At 38.8% G+C, this 17,558-nt stretch overlaps 1 protein-coding gene across 1 annotated transcript in view; it reads left to right on the forward strand.

The window, feature by feature from the left end:
• The window catches only part of LOC308199620 (uncharacterized protein), a 372,210-nt gene extending 356,061 nt beyond the window's left edge, over positions 1-16,149 (forward strand). Inside the window, exon 38 of the mRNA XM_080604046.1 lies at positions 355-16,149. The gene's annotated coding sequence lies outside the window, so the exon portion shown is untranslated. The remainder of the gene's footprint in view (positions 1-354) is intronic.
• The last annotated feature ends 1,409 nt before the right edge of the window (positions 16,150-17,558 follow it).

Genomic DNA, 17,558 nt, shown 5'->3' on the forward strand with positions numbered 1-17,558 from the left:
TGGTCTGGTATGTCCTCTCCAGTGCTTTTTGTTTGGAAGAGAAAATCTTGTTTTAAAGGGATTCTCCTCTGTTTGTGAATAACCTGCTTTCCCAATTCACTGGCCACAGGTATCTTAATGACTTCTCTTTTTACTCACTATTCTTGTTAATATTTTGGTACTAACACATATGTATGAGAATAAAAGAAAAAATGCGGGCAGAATTGTGGCACTTCTGGCATCAGGAGGCAGAAAGCGTGGTTTACTGTCTGGTCCCACGACTGGGTTATTCAGTCTTTCCTGGTTATTCAGTGTGAAATTCTGATGTAGTAGATATTCAAATGTCTAAAGCCATTTCTGCAGGTGGCTTTTCAGGGTCTCACTTCGGGTGACAATACCAGCAGAGTGCAAGAAAGCCAGAGTACCAGCAGAGTGCGAGAAAGGGGCTGCATCCCGGGATGGCTCCTCTACCCTGGGAGCAGGGGGAGCAATTGATGAGGCTCAACTTGTGCTCCGTCCAGACCCTCACCCTGCAGCATCAGTGAGGGTCTCCACGGAGGTGCCAAGCCCTGGGCTCCATCCTGGGGTCAGCATGTGCTGGGATGTCCTGCTGAGCACCTCTTGCCCTGCCCCGATGGACTCCATGCACGCAGCCACCACCGCCACTTGCTGCGCTGCAGACACTCACTGCTGCGCCGGAATTTTCCTTGGACGTGGCTCATCTGTGCTTCAGCCCATACCAGCCTCCTATATGTTATATCTTCTTCCAGGATCACGTCATGGAGCTATTTCTGCTTTCTTCTTACTGGTTTTAAGAACTATATTTGGTAGAGAGGTAAGTGAAACCTTTTTTTGTAGGCTGACTTAATACTGTACAGCTCTGCCTGCAGCTTCTTGAAAACCACATTAATTCACATGTAAAAAACACCTCAGTCATTGATCTCAGTTGTTCTTGCTCTGTCTTTTCCTAGGGTTGTCCAAGGGCTTCCCTGCGGTGCTGTTTTCCAGGGCTGTGACTGCAGGTGGACAGGCTGCCACTGCACTGTGTCACACCCAGCTGATGCATTGGACCTCTGTGTATTGGTACCAGTGCTGGCACTGGCCGACCTGTGGTCAGGGATATTTTATTGGCTATAAAACTTTGGGAAGACTACTTCTTCACATGCGGAAGTAGGAAAATCTGCAGTCTTCCTTCTGTGGGATCCTGTGGGCTCATAAAAATCTACTAATTCTGAGGCTGTGTTTCAGGGCGCCTCAGGAAGCTGTGGTTGTGATGTGACATTTCTTTTCCCTTGACAATCATTGTCACAAAAATAGCTGTGTGCTCTCTGCAGAGACTCTTGGGGTGCATTTTCTTGTGGCTGTCTGGTGACTTTATTGCAGACAAAAGGTTTAATGGAGCTCATGTTGGGAGCTCACTTGAACGGAAAAATTAATTGAATAATCTTTAAAGTTTATGGACCAAATTCCTAAGTGTGTCCATGTTCAGAGGGAATCTAAACAGAAGTAACTCATAACTCATGCCTTCTCCTAGTCCCCTCCATGAATACAAGATGTCAGCTTTGATTTTCATATATATTCATGGGCTAGCCTTCACTAACACAGAGCCGTATTTACAGTCACCCATTTTGCCCCCTTATGCTAAAAATCTGAATGTAACAGTGCTTAGATATAAGAGGAAGGAGCATAGTTGTTAAGGAATTTAACACGAGTGTTAAACATTTTGAAAGTTTGAATTGATTTGTAATGTTTTACCTTCTATTCATCTCTGCTCTGTGACATGCGCTCCATGGCATTTTAACACCCCACATCCCCTGTGGTTTAAAGTTAGAGAAAAAGGCAAAGTGTTGTAAGTTAGTCTTAAATCTCAAGGTTTCTAATTTCAACCACTCTATCTTCTGAATGTATTTCACCCTATAACTTCTCTTCAAAACTCAGTGAGAAAGCTCTGAGACAGATAACAAGAATGATCAATCAGTTTGTTGGGCTGGGAAACAAAATAGTGTTTGGGAAGTGAAATTACAGTGCACATTATCTAGCAGGTTAGAAAGTATTCAACAAACTCAAAGAATTTTGTTATTGAAATGAAACATTTCTGAGGGACCAAGTTCTTTGGACACTTACGGTTATGAAAGTTTCATTCCTTTCTGCCCTAAAAGCATAGGAGAAAAATGAAAGAGAAGGACCTTTTGGATAAAGCATTCACTTTGGACGCTGGAGGTTTACATAGCTGCTCCTGATATCCTTTACTTGGGACAGGAGATTCGGTTGTAGTTTGTTTAGATAAACCTGAGCCATCTTCTACCTGGTGTCAGTGAAAATCCTTAAATGCTTAGAAACCAGTATTTCCAACCAAGGTTTTGCTGCCTAATACTTCCTTTTCTCTCAGGTGCATTGATGAATCTTCTCTTCACGTTGCCCTGATCATTTGAAACAGTCTTCCTGGAAGACCTGTCTGCATCGCTATGTCATCTGAAAATTGAAGAAAAAATTAGCTGAGATATTTGACTTCTGCTTTTGCTCAGAAAATTCCCAGGAAGACTGTTTGGGATGGGTTTGTCACCTGTACTTCTACTGAATCTTCCTGATAATCTAAGAAGCATCAAAAAGGATGACTTACTATTTTCAAATAACCTTACTGAGCCATCTAAATCTTGAGCATCTAAAAGACTTAGATTAAACTGCAGGGTGCAAATTCTCTGATAAGCAGGGTGAAGCATGAAACCATACCTGGAAAAGGTGGATTGACAAATGGAGTCTCAGAGAAGTCTGAAGCAGGAAAGCAGTTAAACTTTTTTGTAAGCTGAGGTACAATACGTACAGTTAAATTCTTGTCTTGGCATAGCAGTAGCTTGCTGAAAAGTAGGATAAGATTTAATGTTTTCATTTGTTTACTTACATGTTTAAAGCAATTTATTTTTAAAGTGGCTGTAGCACACATCTTTTCTCTGCTTGCTGATATAATTTTCTTAAATTGCTAGCTGTTTTTGGAAGCCTTTGTCTTCACATTTTTCTTTAAAGTTTATATTTCAAGCCTGTGTAGAAAATTACCCATGAACTGAACATATTTTCTCTGGTACTTGCAACTTTGCTGTGCCTCGACTCCTGCAAGCAACAGCAAGGACTTTTTCCCTTTTAAATGAATGAGAGAAGTCATCATAAAAGATTTATTTCTGCTGCCCCATTTTTCTTATTTATTCCTAACATTCTGCCCATTTGCCATGAGCTTCTTCACATTTCAGAAACAGCTAGTCTTCTGTGAGAACAAATTGTGCTATTTACTTCTGTCCTCAGAGGAAACTAATGGTGTAGCGGGTGAAATGTCCAGGACAATAAGGAGAACTGGTGCTGTGTATTCCCAGCTGAAGAAATACATCTTAAGTAAATTGCTCTCAGCTGAAATCATGGGATATCATGGAAGTAGGAACTGATTTGTATTCTGCTCTTTGTGTTTCTGAAGCATCAGAGCCTGTCCATGGGGAGGAAAAGGAGGGCCTGGGCATCACTATGCAAATCATTGGCTTTTTGTGGGGAGAAAAAATGGCAAATGGAAAACGAGTTTTTATTGTATTTTTAAAATGCAGTATTTACCCTTCATCTTTAAGAGAATTTATCTCTGTTTTGTACCAAGAGGGAAACATCAAATTTAAAAGTAAAAAAAAAAAAAAAAAAGGTAGTTTGAAATTGCAAGTATATCTGTGCTGTCAAGAGCTTAGCTCCCTGGTTTGGTCCAAGCCTCAGTCCTCCACACTTATCTGTTAATATTCGTGAGTTTGCTCAGCAAGGCTTGGCTTGTTTCAAAGTAAACCAAAATCCATTTTTTTTTCCTTCTTTTTCTTTATTGACTGACTCTGCGTAGTCCAAGGCTGTTGCAGGACTCCTTAATGACATGCCGTACTGCTTGAGTCCTGCTCTGAGCTGTTCTGCTGGGCTGCAGTGCAGTCCCCTCGTTTCAGATGTACGGCAGACTCAAAGATCCACAGAACTCATTTCTTAGAATCACGGGGGGAATACCTAGAAAATGTCTAGCCTAGAGATGGCCCGGGCCAGGGACTGTGACATGGAGGCTTCAGATGGCTTCAAAAGAGGCCACCTCCCAGCCACCCTGCCTACCACTGGTCACTGCAAAGATACAGCCCCAGAAATGTGCTCTCCAGGAACCAAAATAAAGTGGGGCCACAGACAGATCTGTGGGAATTCCAGTTCTGCTCCTTATCGGGCCTAGTCCGAAGCCTGCTGAAGTCAAAGGATTGCTCCTTTAAATGCTCCTTCAATCTCAAGTACACAGAGACGACGCTGCTCCTTGGAGCCTTCTTGGTTCATTCTGCAACTTCAAAAAAGGTATTTTTAGATTTGAAGATAGAAACATAAAACAATAATTTCAAAGGTGTGTAGGTGCAGTCAGGCACTTCCTGCGATGTTTCAGCAGTGCTAAAAAGGCATTTTTAAAAATCTCATTAGGCACCTCCATGCCTTTGAAATTCAGGCTTTTAGTGTTGCTATGTGTATTTAACATGATTAGAAACGTCTCCCAAATGATCTTTTCCTACATTTACTTTGCACATTGCATAATTTCATTTGACATTTTGTTGACAGTCACTGGTATATTCTTACACCGAGTCTGGCAGCAGGTGAAACCTGATTAGAAATTTGCCATTTCCTTTGCAAATATGTACACCTGTATGCTAACATAATATGACTCTTGGATACATAAAGAGTACAGTAATCAGGAAAACATTTTTCTGCGTGATTATTATAAGATTATTATTTATTTTTTTTTAATTGTAGGAATAAGTTGTTGAGAGGCTGTGGCTGTAAAGGCATTTTGTTTGAGCCATTTTGGTTTCTTTCCTTTTCCTTCAACTTCCTTTGCAAGATGAATAACTTGTGTGGGAAGAATAATACTGTACTTTCCACAGAGTAGATACCCTGTAAGCCTAATGTGGATTGCCAGGATTTGAGGACAGGCCAGGCAAAATTCATTTCCTAAATCCAAATAGACTTCTGGATGACTTATGGTATCAGTATGTATCTTTGAGAGAAGTTTAAAAGTTGAGGAGCCTGAGTTTTGCAGAAGAAAAGAAAACCTGAATCAACAGCTTTTCTGGGTGGATATTGAAGAGGGAAAAATTTCTCAAAGTTCTGCACAAGAAGTGAGATTTACTGCCAGAGCAGAGGTCTCATTAAATGGGTGCTGTGCAGTATATGTTCTAGATTTGCACTACAATCTTGCCCATAATTTGAGAACACTTATAGAAAACTCAACAAGCAGATTCAAATATATTTTTGAAATGTCCATAATGGCATAAATATAACAAGTGATTCTATACTTTTCCCCCAAAATTTTAAAAAGAAAAATGAGAAGCTTTTAATTCAATTTGTGAGCAGTGTAATTATTTCAGTTCTCACAACATTTAGAAGAGATACAAAGTGTGATAGTTATATATACACACATGTACGCACACATATCTACACACACATACGATCTAGCCTATTAAATTTTTGGTGGCTTTATAATGAGTTCATCTGTATCACATGGCATAAAAAAGCAAAAACCGCACTGGGTCTGGTACTGCTGGGGCGGCTGGTCAAACACCTCCTCTGGTGCAGCCCAGGTTCTCTGTCGGGTGTGGGCAGAGAAAAAACATTCCTACTGCAATAGCATTGGGGTCCTGAATTCACGCGCTCACCAAGTTTGCTCTAATTTGTACGCTTTGTTGTTAAGGCAAATGTTTTCCAGGAATGCCCTTAGGTAGGTGCCTTTCAGGTAGGTGCAGTGCTCTCACTTGCTAGCTGTTCTGCGTGGGGAAGGACGGAGGTACCTGATCAGGCAGAGCAGTCGTCTCCATTACCCAGATGTTGCAGAGCCCCAACCACCTTTACACACTCAGGCTTTGCTGTTCAGGAAGACAGCTGGGTCTGGTGGATTCTAGTCCTTGTAAGAGGTCAACTGATACACTGTCCTGCTCTCTGCAAAACCCATGTGCTGTGCTTAATGCTTTCTGGCCATCATCCTCTAACTCAAGTTGGTGCACCGAGCTCTGGCTCCCTGACTCACCAGCCAAAGGCTGGCGCTGACCTTGTCCCATCAGCCTGGCCAGTAGAAAGCAGCACAGCCACCAGGTCTGCCTTGCTGCTCTTGCCTCAGATCAGCAAAAAGCAGCCATAAAGGAAGACAGATATTTAAACTAAAGGAAATAGCTGAAGGCAGTGTTGAGATACTTCCAGTGAATCTCAGGGAAGCGTTGACTGATGCACTGCCTCGTCGTGAATCACACCGCACAGCGAAGCACCGCACTCCGTGGCATGCGTCTGAGGGCTGGGAGAAGCAAAAGCCTGATGGTGATTCTCATTCAGAAAGGAACGATCCCTTTACGTTAAATCAAAACAGAAAAGCATGGGTTGACTGGGAAATTGCATCTCAGCAGCAGATTTTAAACTCCCCACCAGCCTTGGCCACCAGACTACCCTGTTACAAAAAGTGGGCTGGTGAGGGCAGTACTGCAAACCTTTAGGTTTGTGTCTGATGCCGAGCACATCAGCAGCCCTGCTGGTCTGCAGAGGATTGATGGGGATTGGATACAAGTGACATATTTTGCAGCCTCAGTCTCATATCTTCTGTTTTTTGGAGACAGATCTGGGAGGGCAGTGCTGGGATTTCAACGAGCTCCAGCTCTGCTTGCCCCATCCACCCTAATGCTGTAATGGGGCAGCAGGAGGTTGGCTGCTTTCTGGATTCTTTTACCCTCTTGGGCTCAAACACACAATTACGTGTCAGCAATCGTTTCTCTATTAGTGAACTGTGTAAAGTAGCTGTAAGAAGGAGAAAAGGAACACTTCATTGAGCTGTCAGTCCCTTACTTGGCACAGAAAGTTTCATCTTTTGCTGAATCAGAAGCTGCTTTTGCAACTTCTGGAATGAGAAAACAATTCCTATTTTTCACAGTTTTTTTTCTTTTTCTATTCAAATTATAAATTATTTGGAATAAAGACTGTCATTTATTATGTGTTTGAACAGTTGCTCCTGTAATGGAGTCTTTGAACATTTAGGGGGGCTATTTAGAACATAAATCATAACTATGCATTAGGCAGAAGGAAGAAAAGGTTTTATTTCATTTTGCATATCCACAGATCTATAAAATTAAACAAATTGCAAAAGAAAACCAGCATAAGCCTTCTTTTGATATTACAGAGCAGTAAACATGCCATTTGTTACCCAGCGCTCTTCCTGTCCGCAGATGAGTCCCAGGGCAGTTAAGAAAAATGGTCTTTGTGAGACCCTCCGAGAAATATGTACCGGTGACTTGAGAAATTGAATCAGAATAATATCAGAATGCGAAGATTCTGCTATGGAAATCCAATTAGGATCTGTTACAGGATTTATTGTGTTGCCTTGAGAAGTTAGTAGCACTATGGAAACAAGTCCTTCCCAGAGAGCTCCGTTGGCTTGGTTTGCTGTCCTCAGTGTAAATACAACAGAGAACTTCAGTTTTTGTTTGTTTATTATTATTATTATTTATTTTTATTTTTCCTCTACTATTGGGAAGCAGGAATTTTGACTCTTGGCCTATGGGAAGAGATCATTACAAAAGATCGCTCTAGGTTCTTAATCAAGCCCGGTGAACACAAAACATCCTTTGGGCGAGGTTTTGTTTTCAGACTTTTTTCAAAGAATGAGTATGCTAGTGGGCTAACTTTTTGAGTTTTTTAAAGATGGTTTGGGATTATATCTGTCATTATGCAGAAATCGTGAAAATGAATGCTAGATCTGTCTAACAAAATGTTTGCTGTAATTTTGAAGCACGTAGCTTTTGAAGACCGAGGTTTTATCCAAACAGCTTCTCTCTTGATGGCTTGAGTGTGGGCAAGGTGCCTTCTTGTTCCAGACCTTGCCATGCTGTTTGTGAATTCTTCAAATTCCACACAATGAAATCATGACTGGGATGGAAAAAATAAAAATAGTTGTTAGTAGTACCTTGTACATTCGTATAACACCACTTATGAAATCATCTTAATGGAGATGACTGATTGATTGAATGTCTTGATTCTCTTGAGTGAAAAATAATAGATACTAAAATCTGGTATGTTCCCTGAGTGTTCTTGGTTTGTGGTGTTTTCCTTAGAAGAATGATAGAGTTTGTTCCTTCAAGATGAATGTTTAGAAATGATGTGACGTAGAGTTTCTTTTGTGCTAACTGGGGGAAACTGCTGTTTTCCCTGTGATCAAGCTAATGGCTTTGTGCAAGTCAGGCAGAAGATTCCTTTCCGACAAACAGGTAGGCTCATTCCTTAGCAAATATGTCAAAGAATCTTGAAACGAGAAAAGATATATATATACACTCACACATATATATACGTATATAAAGAAAGGAGATTCCTTAAAAATAAGGAAAATTAAACTCTGTATACTTTGAGGAACGGGGAGTACTTTTTTAACATTTAAGTGTAAGTCCATACCTCCATATATGTGACACAAACCACCTGATTGAATTTTATTTATCAAATGATGGAATAAAGTTTCTCATAGTGTCTTGTTACATTTGAATTGTGATGTTATGAATTTATAAGCTCAACTGCTGTTTTGGTAGGTGAGCCAAAAACACCCCAGACAGCTAGTGGCTGGTTTTATGTTAATCTAAACTATTTTCATTAGCTTTTCTAGCAAAACAGAAATCTTAAAAATGTCTTTATGTTTTACTCTTTAAAAAGAAGTACTTTGAAATGAAACAGTGTGAAAGTAAAAAATAGAAACTATTTTGCTTTGAAATGCTGAAACAAAATAAAACACTTTGATGTCTGCTAAAAGTTTTTTCCTTAGATGAGGCAATCTTGTGAATTAGTTATAAATAGTTCTGTTGACCTGAATCTGCATTTTTCAACAGTTTCTTAGACCAACACTTGGTCCTTTTTTAGTCACGATTAAGAGTATTGTCCAGCACAGGTGGAATGGCACATAAGTTTAGAAGACCACTCATATTGTTGTTAAAGGATTAAATGGTTTAATATTTGTTGGTCTAAACATAGGTGAACCAGAAAATCTTCACAGCGACTGTTAGTGGATCAGTTTGCTACCTTTTCTTTCTTTTCACTTTGCATTAGAAGTTAACTTCTCAATAGGTAAACAGAATTCTGAAAACTTCTGAATGTCCAAAAATATTCTGTATTTCTAGCATTGATGTGGAAAGTAATTCCATTTTCCATTCACCTTCCACTTCCTAATTAATACAAGCAAACTGCTGGATTTCTAATACAAAAGACAACAACATCAACAACAAACTCATCTAGATGGTCAATTTAGGCAATAGTTAGCACAGAATTTATTGCTTTTTATGTTAAAACAAATTTATGCAAATATTGTTGCAAGCAAACTTCCACATTGTTCTACAGAAGAAATAGCTGCATTTAGTGTTCAGATATATATTGCAAACTATATTGACAGGCCCTCTGTAGTTTCTGAAAACCCTGTACGTATACATCTAATTAAGGATATACATGCCAGGATGAAAGAGTCATTTGTACTTATGTATATGAAAGCAAATCTCTTTTTTCAAAGCAAGATACTCACTTGTTTTCTATTTTTTGATTTATTTATATTCTTCTATTTTTAATACCTTTTTCTCTTGGTTTTAGATAATGTATGCATTTGACAACATATTCTGGCTGAGACTAATTTAATGGGAAAGGCAGACATTTTTATTTTTAGATATTTGATCTAAGTAAATATTGAAAAATGTACAGTAAAGCAAAGTTTTCTATTACGGCATCTCTATTCTCAAGCTATTTCACAAGTTTTTTGTTTCCTTGCTTGTTGTGAAGTCAACACACCTTGACAGTTTGACAGCTTATTTTATTGTTAAGGGGGACACCAAATGACAAAAATATACAATTAGAGGTATCTTCTTCTTACTCCCTCTTAGCCTCACAAAACATATTGTTAATCTGTCACTGATTGGATAAAAAAATTTTGATCTGCTGGATTTTTTTTTCTATTTATGTAAAATGATTTTTAAAAATATTCATTAAAATAGCCAAAACTATGTATGAAAACCTTGATTTGAAGTGACAAAAGGCAAGGGATGCCAGTTAAAACAGCTACAGATTTTTGCATTTTATAGCACATCTGTTTCTGCAGCCAATTTGTATTTCTGTCCCCATAATACCTGTTCTAAACCGGATAAACATAAGGTAGAAAGAAAGTTTTGCACAAGTATAACACAATTTTAGTTCGGTTGAAGCCACATCTTGCAATAGTATTGCAGAGTCCATTTTTTTTGAATTCAAACTACATTATACAAATAATGAAGTTGTTTAAAAATTTTCCTATTCACAACTTCTTAGTACTTTCAGGGTCCTCAGCAAAACACATTTTGCACTTACTGTGCATGTAGAAAAAGAGGGGCAGAAGGTCATTAATATCATGTATGATTTTCTCAGTGTGAAAAGTGTAATTCACTAGAAGTATAAGGATGGAACAAAATATTTTCTGCTTTATCCAATAACAGGTGGGGCTATGTTGGCAATTACAGCTACTGTCATTCCACTATCCTCTTCTTCACAATTTGTAATAAGAAAAAAAAAATCAGTCCATATTGGGCAATGTCAGTGTAAACAACAGTGTCACGCATTCTAGTACAAAGGTAAAGGGAAGTAAGCAGAATAAATGGGAGCCCTTACTGCTATTCCTTTATCTTCTGATTATTTTTTTTTCATATATGTTTGTTCAGACTGTTAAAGAAAGTTTAAAGAGTTTAAAGTGTTAAATAAAGTTTAAAGCAGCTTGTGTCCAAGCTAGAGCCACTCCGTACCTGCTGCTGCAGAAGCAGTGGGATTGCCTCCAAACAAAGGGGTAAAGACAAGCCAGTGCTACAGGGAGTGAGGCTCCATGCTAGCTGGGTGATTAGTTCCAGAGTCCAAAATTCTCATCGTATACGTCTAAGCACACATATTCACAGTACCTCTAGCTTTTATTTGTACAGGTACCGGACACATGAATTAAATAATGTTTTCATACATATAAGTGACCTGTCTAATCCAAGGATTCAACATCTCAAACACTTACTGCCAAAACTGCTGTCACATTGTTTTAAATTCCTTGAGATACGCTTTTTTACCTAACAGCAAGAACGTGATAAAATGTTTATCAAATCTTATCCTTTTCCCTGAGAAACTCAAAGTATAATTACATTTCATAATTATCCGCCTTTGCCTCTAACAGCATTGTTCACCCTCTGGACCTGTTGTTCTGTTGCTATTCTATCTAGCACGGTGAAATTCTCTTCAGCTTACTTAAACAATATTAATCCCATCAAAAGTGACTCAGATAATGTCATCAGCTAAGACACGACGTTCTCAAAATATCTTGCTTATGCCGTGGTATAATGTCCTCACAGGTGTGATTAAATTATGTCAAGAGGATTGTCTTGCCACGACTAGAAGCATGGTAGTCAGGTACGAGATTGCTTAATTCAGCCTTGGCTGCCCGCTAAGATGAGCACTTAGCCTCGCCTTGCCGCCGGCTGTGAGAGCAACCACCTCCCCTCCCTGTGCGCCTTACCCCAGTCACGCAGCCAGTTACTCTGCCTCAAGGAGAGTTGTGTTTGTCTCTAGTGGTCCAAAATTTGCTGTTAATGAATGGGAGTAGTCCCGTTAACTGCAGCAGGAGAATATCACCTACTGGAACTGATACTGGGAGTAAAAGAGGCATGATTTGGTCATCTGTTAGTTTTACTAGCGTACTAAATAATACTGCAGTAACCCGTTATTTATATAGTACCGAGTGCATTAAATGCTAGATTTAGTACTTCATTATCTATTTAAGATGCAAAGCGAACCATTATATTTGTTGTATTATGTTCTTCAAACTTTAATTATTACTTCTGCAGTTGGCAAGAGGTTTAAATGTGCTGCACCACATCTTTGTTAGCAATAATTCTTTATATTTTGTGGCCATCTACTTTTTTCGAACTGGTGGAGTACTAGCAGCAGTAATCATGCTAAAGATTCATTAATTTGAACTGAAATGATATACAAAGGATGTCTTCGTTTTAACACAGTATTTGTCTAATTTTTTTTCTGGAGTCAGCTTTTGGGTGGAAGAATTTCAGAAAAGGACCTGTTTAAACTTCAGACACACTGCAAATGAAAAGTTTCTTGTGCTGATTGTCTTTAGATGGGTCCAGTTAAAAAAGAAAAGAGGCCATGAAATCTAGCTGAGTTCTGGATCCCCACAATTTGAGATGAACCTGGAGGTTGAGTTCCTCCCCATCCATGCTGTAGTCTTTATAAATGAAGTGAGTCTGTATCCCATGTATTCACCTTCTGGAAGTCAAACACGGTTTCTGTTATAAGAACAAGTTTATGAATTTGCAGTGAAGGCAAGCAAAAGTTCCTAATATTGGGTAGACTCTGTCCATCTGTTTTTTGAAACAGAAATTTTATTCACCTAAAGTGTTCAAGATCTACATGAACTTCTGTGGGCGGCATTTAAAAACAATGTACTAAAAACTGAAGTTAGCTTTCATTATTGTTAATTGCCTCCCACAGAAGTTCAAGTGGGTTTTGAATTGTGTGTGGAAGGTACAAGAATATCTGAAGTGTTCTGGTATTTAAAAAAAAAAAAAGATTGACAAATTGCATTCATATATCGAGAGCCCTAACATTTCTTCATCAATCATGTAGACTTTATTGTACTGTTCAGAAATGGAACTTCATTTTTGACTCTGAGTGTAATCTTGCTTCATCATATAAGACAATTCATAATTCTTTCTTTTGAGAATAGTTTATTAAAATGTTGGAAAACAGTCAAACACTTAGCATGTTATGACTGAGAATAGGGAAAAACTATTAATATTTGATGATAATATTTCTGCAGTAGACCAAAAAAAATTCTCTGCAAAGTGAAATAAAATGCATAATAACTGAGCCTGCAAAGGAAATGCCCAGAACTCACTATTCAATTGTCTCATTTTTAACAATGTGGTAAATTGTGTGATTACCATAGCCTATAATGTACATAAGGAGCTTTAGTGCTCCATATGTCATTTTTAGTTTTGAAATGCACAATCTTTAGGCAGAAGGGAAAGATGGAAAATATCCAGAGAAGGACTGGAAGGGCAGAGGGGTGGCTGCTGGGCAGCTGTGTTGGGGAAACACGTACCATGAGAGGCTGCCCAAAGCAGCCATGAAAAGCATTCAAACTTCCACACAGGAGCTCTTTTCCTCACATGCATGGCCTTTTCCTTACAGCTTCTCATAGCTCTCTTGGCAAAGCCATCAAACCTACTTTGTAGGCATTGGTGACCTACAGAGACTACTGGCATCAAAGGAATATGTCAGCTTTCCTATAAACAAGGTGTATTTTATAGTATTTCTAACAGAGCCATAAGGGTGGATTTTAACTTGAAACTTGGCACTAAAGTTTCCACCAGTGCATTTTGTTTTCTTTTATTGTCTTCAACAGTGATAGGTTCATGTTGGATTTCATTTTTGTGATAGAAAGAAGTGCCAGTGTGGGAAAAAAGCCACCAGATCCAGGTTCTTGCATGTAAAAGGCAATTTTGAAGAGCTCTCTCAATACAGACAGAAAAGGCCTTTGTGTTAAGTTCAAGAAAAACAAGTAAAAGAGTAAAAGGACACTTCCTTGTAAGATAAAGTTGTACACATCCACCTCATTTCTCATTTGTCAAGAGAGAAAAATGCAAAAAGAGCAAAAACGCAACCAGAGGCAGGCACCTCTGCGAGCACACCACTGCCGAGGGTCAGTCGCTGTTGGGGCTGGGGTGTGCCATCACCCCTTGTGCTGTTGTTCTGCCATGTCAAGGGCCCTTCACGTGTGGTTTTTCTCCACTCCAACTCAACGTTGAGCCGTCCTCCAGGAGCAGTTGTTTTGGCTGCCAGCATGCACTCGATTTGCCAAATGGGCTGAAGATGTGGCTGCAGTAGCGAGTCAGGCGGCGAGCAGGAGCACAGAGGGTCCTCATGAAGCGGTCTGGTGACATGTTTTGTCCATATAAGCTCTGTAGCTTGGATAAAAAAATCAAATTTACTTGTGAAGAAATTACTATTTCTCCCTGGGTTTAGTTTCACTAGAAGTTCCCCTCTTCTGTATTATTTAAGAACGTCTAGTCATTTAAGAATGTCTAGTCAAGCAAGACTGCCCTTAACTTCCAAACTATTTAACTTGACTAAAGGGCCTGGATCCAGTCACTAGGAAGTTATCTGAGATCAGTAATGCCACAGTTTCACCAGCCCCATTTGTGGTGGTACTTGCAGAAATAAAAAGGACAGTTGCATCAAAATGTTGTTTGTTCTTTCTGTGTGTTCTTATCTAGAAGATGCAGTCAATGGTTTAAGAAATACAATAATAATAGATTAAACTTTTTAGCGTTTTACATTGTTATTTGCATTTACTGAGGCGTTCCTGTATTGTGGGGCAACTGAGCAACTCCCCAGGTGGGTGAGCTGCTTCTCTGCTAGGCCTCTGGCTGCAGCAGGGAGACAGAGTAGAAGCTAATAGTAGCCATGTCAAAATCTTCCAGCACTGTAAAGAGAGAAATGTGGAGAGAGAGAAAAAAAAGGAAAAAAAAAAAAAAAAAAAAAGAAGCATTTTCACAGAAGGTCTTAATCACCTCTACTCCTTTTCCTGTATTTGCCCCATAGACCGCTCTAGTAAGGGTCTGAAAACCCAGTGGCTAATGGAATTAAATGTTAGGAGTGAATTTGATCTGATGCTGAAAGCCTTAATATCTGCTTATTGACTTCACTGGAGAGGGTCATAAAGTTTTTAGGCCATGCATGAATCTAAATTCTCACATTTTCTGCTCTTTTCTGCACTTTAAAGGGGTTTTATTATATTCTTTCCTTTTTTCCTCTTTCTATCTCATAATAATACTTTATCTGTTTCACTAATAAGTTCTGGCATGTCACATTTATTACATTCTTTCCCATTTTCCCTGTTTCATTTTATTTTTAAAAATGGGCGGAGTGGGAGGACTTTCAGAGCCAGTAGATGTTCTGACGATAAAACTGCTAACAATAAATGCATTTGCAGAGGCTAGTAACGTTAAAAATGCAAAGGTTTTAGTGTTTTGTGATAGGCTTGCATCTAACTGACACGGGCTATTCAAGTGAAAAGCAGTCCGTTTCATCCTGCTGTTGGATGGCAGTGTGTGTGTGTGTGTGTGATTTGGGAGAATACAGGGAGGTGGAGTGGGATTTACAGGATCAGTCTGAACCAGGGTCTGAACTGGATTAGTCCAAAGCAGATGCCTCTGCTGCTTTGGTGAGACAGGGAAGCAGCTCCGTACAACTTGGTTGCATCTAAAATAGTTGACATCAGATGCTGGATTTCTGGATATTTTTCTCCAAACCCACCTCTTGGAGATGTTTCTGTGCTGAATGATGCTGTCCTGAACCCAGTCATCCAAGCGGCTGAGTGACACCTTCGACATATCGTTCTCCAACTTCCCCTCCTGAAGTTATTTCCAACCCTTGACTCTAATGTATGCAGCCCAGCTAAGCTGTTAAATAAGGAAGAAGCTGCAAAGCACAAAAAAGTATTTAAATTGCTGCCTTTTCAGATTCTCTCACTGCTGTCTAATGGGCCTTCAAAAGCCTGTTCATTGTTTCCCTCAGCACATCGTGCTGCGAGGCCTCGCAGATAGATTTCTTCTGCTTCCCGAATCCATGTCTCTGCCCTGCCGGAGATCAAAATGAATGCTGATTTCAAACTAATAAACAGGCTGCATTTTCTGACAGACTATTCACTGGAGTAATATTGTAATGTATTTCTTTTGATGTGTTTGTTTCCCAAGTTGTCAATTAGCTGGAGAGAAAGTGCCACTCTCCCCACCATCTTTCTTTCTGTGACCAGATCCTTTTTGGTACATCATTTGTCAAAATGTCAGTGATATAAGCTTGCTGGGGGTTTTTATGTGTCTGAAAATATTCTTAAAGGATGTTCTTTCATTATCTAGTGTACTTTTACACCAAATGCTTTTGAAGTAATGTTGTTAGGCTTTGGTAACTTCTGAAGCTGACAACAAAAAAGACTACGTGGAAGTTGAAATTCTTTTGTTTCAACTGCAACGTTGCTTTTTTTGCTATTGTTCAAATGTGTGAGTTGAAATTCAAAAGAAAAAAAAAAAAAAGTTTCTTGGTCTCCCTATTTTTCCGCAGTGCTACATGGAGCCCTTTCCTCATGCTGGCAGTACCGGGGTGGTGCAGTGGGGTGAGGCACAGCCCTGATGCTTTCGGAAGGCTCCCCTTGGCTGACCCTCCTCGTCTGAGTATTTTACTGTGTCTTTGCTCTTCTGGTAGCATGGCAATAAAAACTTTAATTGTACCTGAAAGTTAAACCAAGTAACCGCTCGGTCATCTTGCAATAAAAGCTCATTTTATTCCATGGGTCCTGTTACAATTAAATATTTATAAGGTACCTATAAAGTAAATAAGAATAAAAGCAGGGTACTTGCAGTAAAGGGACTGAGGGACTAAAGTTTCTTAGCAGCGTTTTCTCGCTGCGTACAGCCGTTCTCACTGCTGTTTGGCTGCAGCGTGTTTGAAAACTGCTGCAGATTTGCTACAGAACAACCATATTTTCCTTCACAGCAGATATCTAGCACTATCTCCTGTGAGCATCTGAGCATGCGGATGATGTTCTCGTACACATTTCGTGATAAGTGCATAGCCGCTACTTTTTATTATATGTGATAGTGAAACAATCTGAAAGATTTTTTTTATATTTAAGAAGTCCAAAAATTATTAAAAGAAAAACATAAAATATCAGGCTATGGGAACTGAAGTTTTTATTTTATCTTCATTCTTGAAGATAATTGCAAAAATATTAAGAATGTACTACTTTAAGCCTTGCATTAGAGAGGTACAGATTTATTAAAATTCTTGATGACTTAAAATTAACTCCAAAAAACCAAAGGAAGCACACGGCATGTACCCATACATCTACACAACTGAACAGATAGTTGGAAAGATATCTATGGGAATGCACAGTATATAGATAGAGATTTTTTTTATTTTTTTTCCGAAGCATAAACGTCCATAAAAAAACAAGTAGCTTCAATCTTTAAATAAGTTAACTTACAGAGACACCATAATACAAAAATAGTATTGTTCGTATCTTAACATTACAGTGTGTTATTTTAATTATATTCATTATATGTATCCAGAGAGAGAAAAATTGCATCTTTTGTCTAGTAACTAAATATTTCCCAGCTGACATAATCAGTTTTGCAGAATATGTAGATGAATGTCTCGGTGAGTAAATATTTTTCATCGTAGACACTTTTTATATAGGTATATGCTACACATGAATATGAAATCCACATTTCTAGCACTTGGAAATATTTCCTCTCTGGGTTTTGCTTCTACATGACAAAAAAAGCAAAAACAGAAACAAAACCCAGAACATTATGATTCATTACCCAATATGTAACGGAACTTTCACACAATCTATGTTGAAAATATATGGCCTCAAAGTTTGACATTTTCAATCTGTAGTCATTAAAAGAAAAGCTTTTTTTGTTTGTTTTTCTTGCCTTTATTTAAGGAAAAATAATTTCCTT

The sequence above is a fragment of the Anser brachyrhynchus genome, assembly GCF_964034855.1.
Source record: "Anser brachyrhynchus genome assembly, chromosome: 9".
NCBI lineage: Eukaryota > Metazoa > Chordata > Aves > Anseriformes > Anatidae > Anser > Anser brachyrhynchus.